The sequence below is a fragment of the Dasypus novemcinctus genome, chromosome 3 (genome assembly GCF_030445035.2).
Source record: "Dasypus novemcinctus isolate mDasNov1 chromosome 3, mDasNov1.1.hap2, whole genome shotgun sequence".
NCBI classification, from domain to species: Eukaryota; Metazoa; Chordata; class Mammalia; order Cingulata; family Dasypodidae; genus Dasypus; species Dasypus novemcinctus.
Window position 1 is genome coordinate 123,250,137 of NC_080675.1, and position 15,657 is coordinate 123,265,793.

The 15,657-nt window shown below is 38.1% G+C and overlaps 1 pseudogene; it reads right to left on the bottom strand.

Annotated features, from left to right (window-relative positions):
• Nucleotides 1–7,192: 7,192 nt before the first annotated feature.
• LOC101447863 (large ribosomal subunit protein mL48 pseudogene) lies at nt 7,193–7,744 on the bottom strand (annotated as a pseudogene).
• Between the last annotated feature and the right edge of the window lie 7,913 nt (nt 7,745–15,657).

The window sequence follows — 15,657 nt, forward strand, 5'->3', positions numbered from 1 at the left end:
GTCTGCTAAAGTCAAGGTAAAAAAAAAAAGTTCTGAAGGAAAGAAAATTGTATTAAAGCACTGGGGACATTTTGGTTATAAGCAATTAATTAAGAAACAAAATTCTTGTGCAAAACTGCATGGTCATAGTGCAAATTAGAGAAAAAAGCTTTCAGGGAGATCTTTCAAACTGTTGTTTTAAAGTTGACCTTGTTTTGTAAAAGAATGAAAGTTTTAAGTAACTAAGTTGTGTTTCTGTGTCAAACTATTCATGTCTGCCTATTTACTCAATGTATACCTTCATAAATTGGGATGAAAATATCAAATTAACAAAAATTCTTAAAAGAGCTCTGTTCAAATTGTTAAAAATTAAATATGCAGTTATGTATGTGATGAAAATACCTACAGCCTAAATTAGGCTAAGAAAGATAGAAAAGTCATATAGAAATCTAAATATAGCAACTATTGAGAAAGGGAAAGGATTTTCCTGAGCTCTTTGACTTACCCAGCCCCCAGAGCCTTCTCTTTGCAAGAGCTCTGAGGGAGAGGTTAGATGTAACAGATTAAAACTCTTCTAAGGAGAAGGAATTAAGAAGCAGTTCATATTAAAAAAGGGCTTAGCTTCCTGTTAAGAAATTAAAAAGAACATTCTTTGTATAAACTATATCAGTTTCAATTTATTTAATGTGGGTGTTAACTCTTTGGTTTAGAAAATACCAAGTAAATAAATTAACATTAAATGTATTAAATCTTTAAATTGATGAAAATTCTAAGTTCAAATCTAATGAAATTAAGTTAAAGAAATGTAGATCTGCCCTCTTTTAAATGAATAAAGTAAATTCCATCAATTTCTAATTGTAATCTAAGGTAATTAACCAGTTTATGTCATTAATTATAAAGAGTTTGTAAAAGCACTTTCCAAACTGAAGCATTTAAATGGCTAGTTTTAGGAAGCCATTATTAATTAGAAGCCTAAATTGATATTAATGACAGTAAGTAACTTCATACTTGTGAAAACTGTCTGGAAGTCACCTCAATGTGCATATTCCAGTGGTAGTAATGAAAAGTTACATTGACGCCATTGGGAATTTTCAGTTTTCATTTTTTTAAAAAAAATGGAGGTAGTTTTTCCTCTATTGCTAAAGTAAAATACTTGCTAATTAACGTCTTCATGGTAAAAAGTGTAGAAGTAAAAAGCGAAGTACTAAAAAGTTCATTTGATATGTTACACATTGCATTGGAAGTATTTAAAAAGTGTATAAAAATCAAGAGATAGACTTCAGCAAATTCTTGTGCTTTCAAACCAGACCTCCAATACACTGCAGGTTGCCTCTCCATATGTGTTATTGGCTAAGTTGGTCTCTGACCCCTAAAACAATAAAGGTATCTACTACATCACTGCTTGTGCCCGTGATGGAGACTACATTGCAGCCAACAATGGCTCAATATAGCCAAATGTGCAATGGATATCACCTCCAGCCTGGCCCTGTTTCATAATGCTGAAGGATGCTATGTACCAGGTCAGTGTAATACTGGAGCCTACCTTCCTAGCTTCTCTCTCTGGTCAACAGTGCTGCAGCTTGCTGGCTGTGTGAAGAAAACATACAAGTGGAACAAGGATCACCAGAGTACTGTGAGTAGAACTTAAACACAATTGGCATTATGTCCTGCTCCCATGGAGAGATAACATGTATAGCATGGAAAACCTGAAACTTAAATCTTTTAATTGCAGCTCAAAGAAAAACTTATGCATTGGGAAGTACATTAATTAGTATTAACTTCTGCACCTATATCCTATTCTAGACATATGTCTGATGATTATAGTGATATTTCTATTAGATCATATGCAGAAGGACATTGAACATTAAAAATCCTGGTAAACTTTATTTTCTAAGTAGTTAATGAACATATCTATAAGATAAAAGAATAGCCACCTTGCCTGAGAGCATTGGGGGTAAGCCCTTTTAATTTAAAAGACCACCGAACTAACTGGGGGCAACCTCTCACAGTCTTCACCCCACACCAGGTTAAGGACATGCTTGAAGCCAGGGGCCACCAGTGGCTTAAGGGGAGTCAGTTAATTAAACACCAAGCTCAATTACTAGAGACCCCTGAGGTGCAGAAAAGGGTGTGTCAAACTCTCAACCCTAACTAGCTTAACCAAATGAGTTTTTGAAAAACAAAGCCTGGTGAAGACAGTCCAAATAATTACCAGGAGTTGCTCAATTAGAGCCAAAGTGTCAGGAACTTTACTCTGTAGTTCTGATCACTTCCACAGCTACTGAAGTTAAAGGAATGTCCAGCTTGGTGCACTAATCCTAAGTGAAGCCAGTTGCCCAAGAAAGTGCCAGATCACCAGAAGTACCTGATGGGATGTACAAATGCCAGTCATTGGATGGCCTGAAATACCTCTTCAAGAGAAAAAGCTAAGTAGTGTCTGTGTCAAAGTCAGCTGTTCCCTCTAACTCTAGCCCAAATGCCTATTGATAGGGGAAGGGCAAACCAGACTTTGTCTGTTTTCATCTCCTTTGACTTAACTAAAAGGGCAATGCCCCTTCCCACTCTTCTCTCCTACCATAAGAATTGAAATTGGCAATTTATACCTAAATCCATTGTCTCTTGCAATTTCTCTCTAGAGTTAACCAACAGCATAAAATAACTCAAGGAAGAATACTGTTTCCCACCAACTTTTGGAAAGTGCAGCCTTTGCAGGCACCTGACCTTTTCTACTTCTGTGGTCCAGTATCCTTTCAGTGAGACCATATATTTTCAAAATTCTAATCAAGTTTATTTCTTCCAGAATCAACATCTTGTTAGCCATATGAAGACTTCATCCAGCTTCGCCCAGGATGCCAGATCCTTCTTCCTCTGAGACAGAATAACAGGAGGGTTTTACACCTTGTCAGGTAGGGCTTACTGCCCCTAAACATCAGGAAGTAGCTACAGAAGGATGATCATCTTCCTTCAGCACCCCTTTAAGATGAAAGGTGTAAACTCTCTGAGGGGGGAATGAAGCAGGGTAGTAAGATAGGGAATCAATAGCTGGATCTGGAATCTTGCAGAGTCCACGTGGACATCAGTAACCCCCAAGATGGCTGCTGAAAGACCCTCCCCAAGATTCTGCCATTCTTCTGGCAGTCAGGAGAAGCACTGGATATTCCCCAAGGACTTTATCATTGGGCCCTCATGGGGAATTGATGGGTGGGGTAATCGATCAAAACAGTAAACAGTTGGAACTCCTCTGCTGCCATTAGCAAAGGGGTGGAATAATTAATTCAAAAAGTCAGTTAACAGCAATACTATAATATTAGTGCATTAATGCCAAGCTGTACTGTGTTGATAATGGAGGTGTGTGGAAAAAGTGTGCCAAATGTGTGCTATGGACCATGATTGGTGGTAATAGTCTGATGATATTGTCTCATAATCTGTAACAAATGTTCCACCAGGGTGTGGAGTTGTATGGAAAATCTACACATCTGTATGATTGTTTTGCAAGTTCACAATATCTGTAACAAGAATATATTTTTAAAAAATAGAATGGGTTGGGGGTAAAATACACCAAATGTAAGACAAGGACTATAGTTGGTAGTTATATTTTGACGATGCTCTTGCATAGTTTATAACAAATGTTTCACAACAATGCAGAGTTGGTGAGGGGTGATGTATGAGACCCCTGTGTGATGTTATGTATGTTTATTTTGTAAGTTCACAATCTTTACTATACACTTATTGCTAATGTGTGTTCATGTATGAATGACATACTTCGATAAAGAAAAAGCCATGCACGATGCGTGAACTGGTGCTATCACTCTCTCTCGTGAGCAATCTCGCCTATAGATCCATACTGCCTCTGCACACTGCTCTTACCATTTTTTCTCTGCCACATGGCCACACAAGTTAGCCTGGGGATTTATAATCTAATATGGGAAATTGTAGCCTGTAAATCAGCCCACTTTATCACTTCTTAACCCCCTCCTCTCTACCTGCGACCCCTGATCTCTTATTTTCTCCCATTTCTCTTCCTTCCCTATCTGAATAAATTACTGGCCTAACTCATCCAATGTGCTCTTGAAATTCATTTCTGCAGCATAGTCAAAGAACCTAAATAAAATCTAGTAAAAGTTTGACTCCACAAAACTCTGTTAAGGTGTTGAAAACACTCTCACCCAGATTCTTGCTTCTTATAAGTGTGTAAATAGGGGAATCCAGTGATGATATTTTGCATATCTCGATTGCCAACTCACACCATGGACTGTTAGCAGCCTCTTCATTATTGGAAAGGGAGTCAGTAGTACCTTTGAGTCCAATTAGAGTAGAGAGCCAATTGCAAAACTCCCAGAGCCACCTCAGATACCCCATAGTTAAGACTCTGTTCCTCAAGAACCACTCCCAGTACCAAACTGTATTAGTCAGGGTTCTCTAGGGAAAGAGAATCATCAAGAGACACCTGTCCATAGCAAGAGATTTTGTCAGAGTCTCTCATGTGACCGTGGGGATGCACAAGTCCAGGTTTTGCAGGCGGGCTGCAACCAGGAACTCCAATGAAAGTCCAATGAAGGTCCTTGATGAGTTCTGGGAGATGTTGGTTGTCCAAAAACGAGCTGTGAAATTTTCACTCAATGCTGCAATCACTTCCCCTTTTAAGGCATTCAAATGCCTTTGTATTACAGTTAGCCCAGTTCTTGCTTGACCAAACAACTGGGCACAATTATCTGGCCACGTTGACACAATAGCCTAACTATCACAGGAGGTGAGGAAGGAACAGTAGCTGAGAGGGAGTTAGGATCAAAAAAGGTATTTTAATACATGGGAAATGTAGCATATTTATTTGTATGTTAATTGGAATAATCCAGTAGAAAGCAAAAACATTTTGTTGTAGGACAGAGAAGAAAGAATTGCTGAAGCAGTGTTCTTTTACAGGCAAGAAGAGTTAGGATCTAGGGCACAAGCAGAAAGGCTGCCCATAGCGCAAACATTTCATTTATGGTAAGAGAAGGAAGGCAAAGTATTTGAGTACAGGTGCTGGGAGAAGGGATGTGAGAGATGGCTTATGGAAGTTCTCTTGTGATTGCTTAAATTTTCTCAGTGAATAAAAAGCAAGGTCGTCAACTTGAGTTGAAATAATGCTGCTATAAACAATTTAGCACATGCCTTTTGAGGCACATTTGTATATCTTTCTGCTAGGGATAAATCTAGGAGTGCAAACGTTAGAGTATATAGCATGCAAACAGAACCAGATGGAATTGTGGATAAATTTTTTTGCTGATTTTAAAAATAGAAAACACAAAAATGTTAAAGGAGAAAATAATTATCACCTGTAACATCCTATCCTAGAAATAAGTGCTAACAATTTAATAGGTTTTATTCTAATATATTAATTTTTAATACTACAAATGCTAGGGGGAAAGTAGAGGTCAGTTTTGTGTACAGTTTGATTTCAACTATAAAAACATGCTCAGGGACAAAAGGACCAGAAGGCAACATGCTAAAATGGGGACAGGTTATATTAGTAACCATTAAAAATAAACTTTGAGAATTGCATTCAATTATATTGACCTAGTAAGTATTTGCCAGAACGATCCTACCTCTTTCCATTCATGTGACATTGGGTATCAGTTTATAGGCTGGGTTTACATGGAAAGTACTCTTGAAACAAAAGGAAGTACTTATTTTCTCCTGGATTTTCTGCCAAGAATGAGGAAATATTGCCACCAGGTGGCTGGTGGGAATTTTGTTTTGGTCCCTGGATTTAAATGTACTTCCCTGTTGTCTTGTTTCCATACGGAAAGTCAGAATAGACCAGTCAAAGAGTATGTGTATGTCCAAAGAAACTTTGGTATTTTGGGTTGAACCAAGAGCATTAAATGAGACAGTTGCTCATGTATGTGTGAGCCAAGGAGGAAAGACAAAATCCCAACTAGGAGGGAAGCCGAAATGGAAATCTTGGATAGATTAAATTGTGCATCCAGCATAGTGAGTAATGAATGGCTAAATAACAAGATGATGGGAATATAAACTAGTACAATTGAGTACCCATTTAAACACACTCACACATACAATTTATATATGCTCTGTTTTTTTCCTGAAGCATAGTCAAATAACTTATCTTTGGAAGAATATCCTTTCTTATTTTTTTAAATAAGATACTTATAGATTACATAAATGTTACATTAAAAATATAGGGGATTCCCATATGCCCCCTTCCTAGCCCTCCCATATTTCCCCACATTACAACATCCTTCCCTAGTGTGGTATATTTGTTGCAATTGATGAACGCATTTTGGAGCATTGCCATTAAGTGTGGGTTATAGTTTATATTGTAGTTTACACTCTCTTCCACACATTTTTGTAAGTTATGACAAAATATATAATGTCCTGTATCTGTCTTTGCAATGTCATTCAAGACAATTCCCAAGTCCCAAGAATGCCCCCATATTACACCTGTTTTTTCCTTTCCCTCCCAAAATATATTTTAATATATATAAAACCCTATTTTGAAATAGAATCCTAGCTCAGAATGACAACTTAAGAATTTGGGGGATTGAAGATGTGAAGACCCCAGTACATATCATGTCCAGAACATTTTACCATAGTGTTTTATTATCCTAGTATTATATGTTCCTTAGCTTTTGATGGGTATGGCCCTTTATGGGCCTTTACACGTGAACAGCAATGTGGGACTCCCTCAAAGCTGGAGTCTGCCTTAGAGCTATTCAAACGTCCTCTGCTTCTATTTGTTAATACAAAATTAACAATTAGTCTTTATTAGCTTTCTTTTTGAAATATGCAAAGAAAATTTGTAAAAGGTTTAGATGATCTTATTAAATGAAAAGGCAGTTGTGGTTCCATTTGCAATTACAAGGTGTAATAACATTGCTTTTTTATAAGTGTGATGCATTGCTCTTCAGATGTTTTAAAGAAGGCAAAAAATCCTTTCCAGCTTAAATCATAGAATTTCTAGCAAAACAGGCAATAAAAGAAATCATGTGAACTACTAAAATATACCCCATAAACTAGTACAACTTTCAGGAATAATCCTCAAGGTCACAATTTCAATTTTAGGATCTATCCTAAAAGATGAATCAAGGATGTGCGTAGATTTCATGTTAATGTTGTAAAGATTTGACACTGAGTTGTAGGAGTTTTTAATATATTCTGGATGTTAAACCCTTTTTAGATACTAATTCTGAATTCTCAATTCAATTCCATTGTCTTATATATCTGTCCTTGTGCCACTAACCTTGCCTTGGATTGTTTCCCAAAAAATCTCTGCAAAAGTTGCACTCAAACCGCTGATCTGAACTACTCTCTAGTGGGTGGTAAGGACTGAGTCCAGGAACATTTTTCTGCCTTGAATTGCAGCCGCAATACCTCTGTGGTTTCGGTGGGCATTGCATAATTTTCCTTGACTTTAATGGAGAGATCATTGCAGAGATTGTGAACATATTGGACATAATTCTCTGCCACGGCCATGTCATATGCTATCAGGTGAACATTTAACCCCATATTAATATCTGTCCCCAAATTAATGGGTCTCACTTCCACTTTTCCCTTCTTCTTGGACTCTTGTACTGTATATAGGTACTTGTATCTTCCAATGCCATGGGGTGGGCTTTGCCTTATTGTGCCAACTGGTACTCAGCAGAATAACACCTGAAAAATAGATGGGATTCTCTCCTGAAGTTTTGAACTGTAAGAGGGAAAAGGCTTGTTTGAAAATGGTGTCATTCTTCAGGCACAGCACCTTTCTCAAAGCAGTGCTCATTCTTTACTGTTGCAGCCTCTAACTGTGCAAGCTGAAGATCCGCCCCAGCACATCAACCCCTGGGCATCTGAAAACACTCAAGACTGTTGAATTTTGGTTGGGTTTGTTTGAACCTACAAATTGCTCTGGGTAGAACTGACACCTTAACAATAATTAGTCTTCCAATCCATGATTATGGGAAGTTCTTCCATTTATTTTGGCCTTCTTGTTTTCTTTTAGCAATGTTTTGTAGTTTTCCACATACAATTCCACATATTTCCTTTTATTCCCCATTGCTAGGAGCAGTGGCTTTGTGCAGCCCCACAATCCTTATTCTGGTGACATCCCTGAAACCCGAGGGCCTATAAGTGTTTTACAGAGCCCTCGTTTTCTGAAAGCCAAATTAATAATAACACAGTGAGCGAGTTAAGGCTAGCTTTCTCTGAAAAATCCCTGATGTCCTATTTCTGCAACAATTGAGCCAGAGAAAGGTAATACTGTGTTCTCTGCAGTGAGTCTGGCATTGGGCTAGGTGCTTTATATCTTTGTGAAGTTGAAGTACAGGTAAGAAAACTGATGTCAACAAACTTACTCTTTTAATAACTATTGTAAATGGAATTTAAAAATTTCCTCTTTAGACTGTTCATTACTAGTGTATAGAAACGCTACTCATAATTTATCTTGTACTCCACCACTTTGCTGAGTTTATTAGTTCTAGTAGCTTTGTGGTAGACTTTTTCAAGATTTTATATATAGTATATAGGTCATGTCATCTGCAAGTAGGGGAACTTTTATTTCTTCCTTTCCAACATGGATGCCTTTTATTTTTCTTGTTTAATTACTCTGGCTAGAAGTTCCACTACAAAGTTGAATACCAATGGTGACAGTGGGTAAGCATCCTTGTCTAGTTCTTGGACTTAAGGGGACAGCTTTCAGTTTTTCACCATTAAATATGATGTTTGTTGTAGGTTTTCATATTTGCCCTGTATTATATTGAGGAAGATTCCTTCTATTCTTAGTTTTCTACATGTTTTTATCAAGAAGAGGTGTTGCATTTTGCCAAGGACTTTTCTGCATTAATTTAGATAATCCTGTGTTTTTTTCCCTTTGTTTCATTAATGTGGTGTATGGCATTAATTGGTTTTCTTATATTGAACCTCCCTCCCATATCTGGAGTAAAGCCTACTTCATCACGGTTTATAATGTTTTTAATGTGTTGTTGGATTCCTATTTGCAAGTATTTTGCTGATGATTTTTGCATCTATATTCATAAGGGACATTGGTCTGTAATTTTTTTTTTCTTGTGTCATTTTCACCTACTATGATATTAGGGTGATGTTGGCCTCATAGAATAAATTAGGGCATATTGTCACCTTTTCAATTTTTTGAAGAATTTGTGCAGGATTGATGTTAATTATTCTTGGAACATTTGGTAGAATTCACCAGTGAAGCCATCTGGTCCTGGGATTTTCTTCATTGGGAGGTGATTACTAATTCAATCTCTTTACTTGTTATCGGTCTTTGGAGATCTTTTATTTCTTCTTGAGTCAGGGTAGGTATTTGTGTGTTTCTAGGAATCTGTCCATGTCATCTAAGTTATCTATTTTGTTGGTGTACAGTTGTCATAGTCTCCTTTAATAATTCTTTTTATTGATGTGGGGTTAGTAAGAATGTCCTCCCTTTCATTTCTGATTTTAGTCATTTGAATCCTCTCTTTTTTTTTCTGTTATCAGTCTGGCTAAAGGTTGTTGATTTTATTGATCTTTTCAAAGAATCAACTTCTCATTTAAGTGATTTTCTCTATTTTTGAAAATATTCTCTATTTCATTTATCTCTGCTCTAATTTTTGTTATTTATTTCCTTCTGTTCACTTTGAACTTTGTTTTTCTGGTAGCTCTTCTTTTTCTAGATCCTGCAGTTGTGAGGTTAGGTCTCTGATTTGACATTTTTTTTTAATCGAAACATTTAGGGCTATACATTTCCTTCTCAGCTCTACCTTTGTTGCATCCCATAAATTTTAGTTTGTTGTGTTTTCATTTTCATTTGCCTTAATATATTTCCTCAATTCTCATGTGATGTCTTCTTTGACCCACTAGTTATTTGAGTGCATTTTCGAGTTCTCCTTCTCTTACTGATTTCTAACTTCATTATATTGTGGTTAGAGAAGATACATTGTATGATCATTATTTTTTAATTTATTGAGGCTTGTGTTGTGACCTAACATATAGTCTATCCTGGAGAATGATCCATGTGCACTAGAGAATAATGTGTATTCTACTACTATTGGGTGAATTGTTCTAGATATGTCTGTTAGGTTCAGTAGGTTTATAGCAGGGTTTTTCAACTTTTTTGTTCCATGGACACCTTTACCAGTCAGGTGAAAACCATGGATCCCTTACTAACTCGACACTATACTGTGTATTATTTAATAAATATATCACGCCTGCACCAACATGCCCCCACAAGAATATTTTTTTTAAGATTTATTTTATTTCTCCTCCCCTCCACTCCTTGTTGTTTTTCACTTGCTGTGTCTGTTCGTCTTCCTTGTTTCTTTAGGAGGCACTGGGAGCCAAACCCAGGACCTCTGATGTGAGAGGGAGGTGCCTAATAACTTGAGCCATCTCTGCTTCCTGCCTTGCTGTGTCTCTCATTCTGTTTTTCCTCCCTGTGTCTCTTTTGCATCATCTCGTTACACCAGTTCACCACACTTGCCCCATTGTGTCAGCTCACCGTCCTCTTTAGAAGGCACTGGGAACCTTTGCTCCCTCTCCCTTCTTTTTGCGTGTGTATGTGTTTCTCTCATTATGTTTTATCTTCTTGGGTCTCTTGTTGTATCAGCTTGCCGCACCTGCCTGTCCTGCCAGCTCTCTGTCTCTTAGGAGGCACTGGGATCCAAACTAGTGACCTCCTATGTGGTAGGTGAGAGCCCAGTCATCTGAGCCACATCTGCTTCTCACAATAATGTTGTTTTTTTAAAATCCTTCTCCCCCCCCCCCCCCTTGTCTGCTTTCTGTGTCCATTCGCTGTGTGTTCTTCTGTGTCCACTTGAATTCTGGTCAGCAGCACCGGGAATCTGGGTCTCTTTTTGTTGGGTCATCTTGCTGCGTCAGCTCTCCGTGTGTGCAGCGTCACTCCTGGGCAGGCTGCGCTTTTCAAGCAGGGCGGCTCTCCTTGAGGGGCACACTCCTTGCGTGTGGTGCTCCCCTATGTGGGGGATGCCCCTGCATGGCATGCCACTCCTGCGCACATCAGCACTGTGTGTGGGTCGGCTCACCACACGGGTCAGGAGGCTCTGGATTTGAACCCTGAACATCCCATATGGTAGGTGAACACTCTATCAGTTGAGCCAAATCCACTTCCCAAAATACTGTTTTTCTGAATTCTGATTCAAGCTCACAAACCCCTTGTTAAGAAGCTCTGTTTATAGTATGACTCAGGTCTTCTATTTTCTTTACTGATCTTCATCCAGAATCGATGTTCTCTCCTTAATTGAAAGTGTTATATTGAAGTTTCCTACTATTAATATAGAAATATCTATTTCTCCCTTCAAATCTATAAATATTTGTTTAATGTATTTCGGGGGTACTTCCATTAGGTACATATATATTTATAATTGTTTTATCTTTTTGTTGGATTGGCCACTTTATCTGTATATAGTGACCTTCTTTGTCTCTTGTAACAGATTTTGACTTAAAGCCTATATTATCTGATATTAGTATATCTACCTCAGCTTCTTTTGAGTACTATTTGCAAGATATAGTACTAAATCAATTTACATGATGTGCCCGCCAATACAGTTAATAACTACATGGCTTAGTAAACATTTTCCTGAGCTCCCACTGTGTTCCAGGCACTTTGTAGGCTGTGGCTAAGATTATGAATTAGGATTAGGATCAACTATGACAGAGAGCAGAGCATGTGTAGCTCAGTGGTTGAGTGCCTGCTTCACATGTATGAGTTGAGCACCTGCTTTGTATGTATGAGGTCCTGGGTTCAATTTCTGGTACCTCCTAAACAACAACAACAACAAAAACTATGACAAAGACACAAAAAATAGTGACTTAAGAGAGAAGTTTATTTCTTTCATGTAAAAATCTAGACATCACAGTCCAGGGCTGGTAATGGGGCTTCATAGTTGTCAGGGATTCAAGCTGCTTCCAACTTTCGACCCTGTCGTCCCTCATCCTCATGGTTCAAGATGAAGCTCTAGCCATCACATCTATGTTCTAGGGAAAAGGATGGAGGAAGGAAGGATGAAGGCATAAAATATATGAAAGCTGCCTTTTAAGAAAAATTTCTAGAAGCTACTGTATAACTTCTGCTTCAGTTAACATCTCATTGATCAGAACCTGGCCACATAGCCAAACAGCAGCAAGGAAGGACGGGAAATGCAGTCTTTGTTCCAGGCATCCATGCATCCAGCTGAATACTGGGGGTTCTAATGAAGAGAAAACACATAATGGGGACTGCAACTGGCAATAATTATCATCAAGACACCTGCCCTCTACACAGATAAATGAAGGCTATATACTAAAGGAGTGCATATCAAGGGCATACTGGGACTAGTTTTCCAGAGATGGTGGCTTCTGAGCTGAATTCTTAAGGAAGAACAGAAGGCAAAGGGTGTCATGGTGGTGGTTGATAATGGTGGTTAGGGTGTATCTAGATTGAGGAAGTTATGTATCTAGAAGCTTGAAAGATTAAGAGAATTGCCACTACTTCAGTATGATTGGAACATGTATTTAGACCTCAGAAATATCAAAAGACGAGGTTTGAAAGTTAAGCAGAATCAGTTTGGGTAATGTCTGGACTACTCTACACAATAATTATTAAAATGGCAAAAAAAACTAGTCCCCACTTATAAAATAAAATCATTGAATAGTGATTTTCAAGGAGATTAGTTATATCTGAAGAGCACCTTGCTCTTCACAATGTTTTCATAAACAGGTGCCTACAAAGATACACACCATTCTTTTCCACAGTTCCTCTAAGATGATCAGTCTTCTCAAATCCTAGCAACAGAAATTAACTAGATTAAAACTTACCTTATTCACTTGCTTATAATGTACATAGAAATTCACCCCTGCCTGAGAAAAGGTGTTTAAAAAATTTCCCTGTTTCCAGTATACCTATATTAGAGATTAAATGTCAAAGGACAAGGGAAGTGGATGTGGCTCAACTGATAGAGTATCTGGCTATCATACGGAGAGTCCAGGGTTTGATCCCCAGGGCCTCCTGACCTGTGTGGTGAGCTGGCCCACATGCAGTGCTGCTGCGTGCAAGGAGTGCCGTGCCATGCAGGGGTGCTCCCACAAAGGGGTGACCTATGCACAAGTGTGTGCCCTGCAAAGAGAGCCATCCTGAGTAAATAAAGCTCAGCCCACCCAGGAGTGGCGCCGCACACACGGAGAGCTGATGCAGCCATAAGATGCAACAAAAAAGAGATGCAGATTCCCAGTGCCACCTGATAATGCAAGTGGACACAGAAGAACACTCAGAATGGACACAGAGAGCAGACAATGGGGGGAAAGGGAGAGAAAGAAATAAAATAAATCTTTAAAAAAATGTCAAAGGCAAGGGAGTGAATGTGGCTCAAGTGATTGGGTGCCTCGCTCCTACATGGGAAGTCCCAGTTTTGGTTCCCATGGCCTCCTAAAAAGAAGATGAAAACACAAAAACAGACAGTGAGTGCAAACAATGAGGGGGGAAGGGGAGAAATAAATAAATAAAACAAATCTTAAACAAAAAAAGTCAAAGGCCTGAGGTGTGAGTTAAATAGCTAAGAGTCTGAGGTGTTACCAAGAAGATGTTGCCTCTAGCTGGGAAAGACACCCTAGCAATACCATTTATTCAGTGGTATTCTTAATTAAAATAAGACAAAAATAACAAGCCATAGGCCATAGAGATGATGAGAGGTCTGTGATAAATGTTGGCTTCAAGAATTCCTTTCATAACTCTTCGCAATGGGACTTTTCTGTTCCTCCCATTAAAAGATGTAATTTATTTCTCTAGTCCTTGAATCTATACCAGTCTTGTGACTTACTTTAATCAGGGAATGTGATATGTGTTATTCTACGTGATCTTCAAAACTAGGCCTGAAACTGCCATGTAAAGAAGGTAGTCTAGCCTGTGGATGATAAGAGACCACACTGAGAGGGACAAAGGGTCCCCAGCCAACCACCAAAACCAACAGCCAGACATGAGGTTGTCTTGGACCTTCTAGCTCAGTGGACCCCTCAGCTGACTACAGCTGCATGAGTGAGCCCAAGTGAACTAGCAGAGAAACTTTTCAGCCAATCCACAGAGCATGAGAAGTAATATATCATTATTGTTTTAAGCCACTAAATTTCAGAGTGATTGTTAAACAGCAATATAGATTATTGAAATAGGATCATTTCCTTTACAGTTTAGATTAAAATGCATTACTACTATAGCTTATGATTCAAAAGCAATTAAGGCACTGGTATAACATCAGTTTCAGGCTGAATTCAATAGCATTTGCCTATTGAATTGATAAGGGGGAGCCCAGGCTTACATTGCTATCAACTGAAGAAAACAGTAGCTTTAAGTGTTAGACATCTGTGAGAAAAATCTTAGTTCCCTGTCAGTAGAAGAAATATTAAGAAACATGGCTATTAGGCCCCCAAATAAACAAAAAAAGGACTCACTTGTGAAATTCAACTTTAAAAAATGTAATAAATTCACCAATAAAGAATTAATAGTAGCAGATATATAAAAATCAACATCATTACGGTATTTTAGATTTATGAGTAGAAATTCCAGTTACCTCTGAAGGTAAGTATAAGAATGGCACAAATGCTACTCCTTGATTATTGAAAATAAAATCCTTAAGTTCCACGGTGTGGTGGTCACCCTCCTAGATGGCTCCCAAAGATACTTACTTCCTGGTATTTCTTCCCTTGGGGAGTACACTCCCACACTGAATCATGGCTGTTTCGTGTATCCAATAAAATATGGTGGAAATGATGGTATGTGGCTTCTAAAACTAGGTTTAAAAGACATTGCACTTTCTACCTTGCTCTCTTCTTGGATCACCTGCTCTTGGAAAAGTCAGCTGCAATATCGTGATAACACATCCCTATGAAGAGGAACACATGGTGAGGCCTCCTGTCAACCACCAGGATCAACTTGTCATACATGAGCGTGTGCCATCTTGGAAACAGATCCTTTAGTCCCAGTTAAGCTTCAAATGACTCTAGCCCTGGTTGACAATTTTTAAAACAGCTTTACTGCAGGTATAATTTACTTACCATAAAATTCACTCATTTTGAGCATACAAATAAATAATTTCTAGCAAATTTATGGAGTTGTGCAATCATGACTACAATTTTAGAATGTATCTGTCAGACAAAAGAAATAGTATGCTCATTTGCAGTCACTCCCCATTTCACCTCTAGCCCCAGGCAACCACTAATCTACTTTCTGTCTTTATAGATTGGCCTTTTCTGGAAATTTCATATAAATAAAATCATACTATATGTGGCCTTTCATGCTCTTTACTTCTTTTATTTAGATTTTAGTTGAGATTTTGGCTACAACCTCATGAAAGACTCTTAAATCAGAACCTTTCAGGTAAGCCACTATGAAATTCCTTATCCGTAGAAACTGTGAGGTAATAAATGTTTGTTGTTGCTTTCTGCCACTAAGTTTTGGGATAATTTGTTCCACAGTAATAGATAACTAATACACATGGTTTGTGATTACTGTTAGGAAACAAAGTCCCTCTGACATTCAATGTGCCAATAAACCCAAACCCCAACAATGTAATATTGGTTACTATTAAAACTTGTGGACATGGGAAATTACACATTATAGTTGTATTGGCATGCTTTAATGGCATGAAACTGTCACTTTTTCTAATTTTTAAAAGAAAGCCATTTCCAGCTCAGAAGAAAGAACTCCCCATTTAT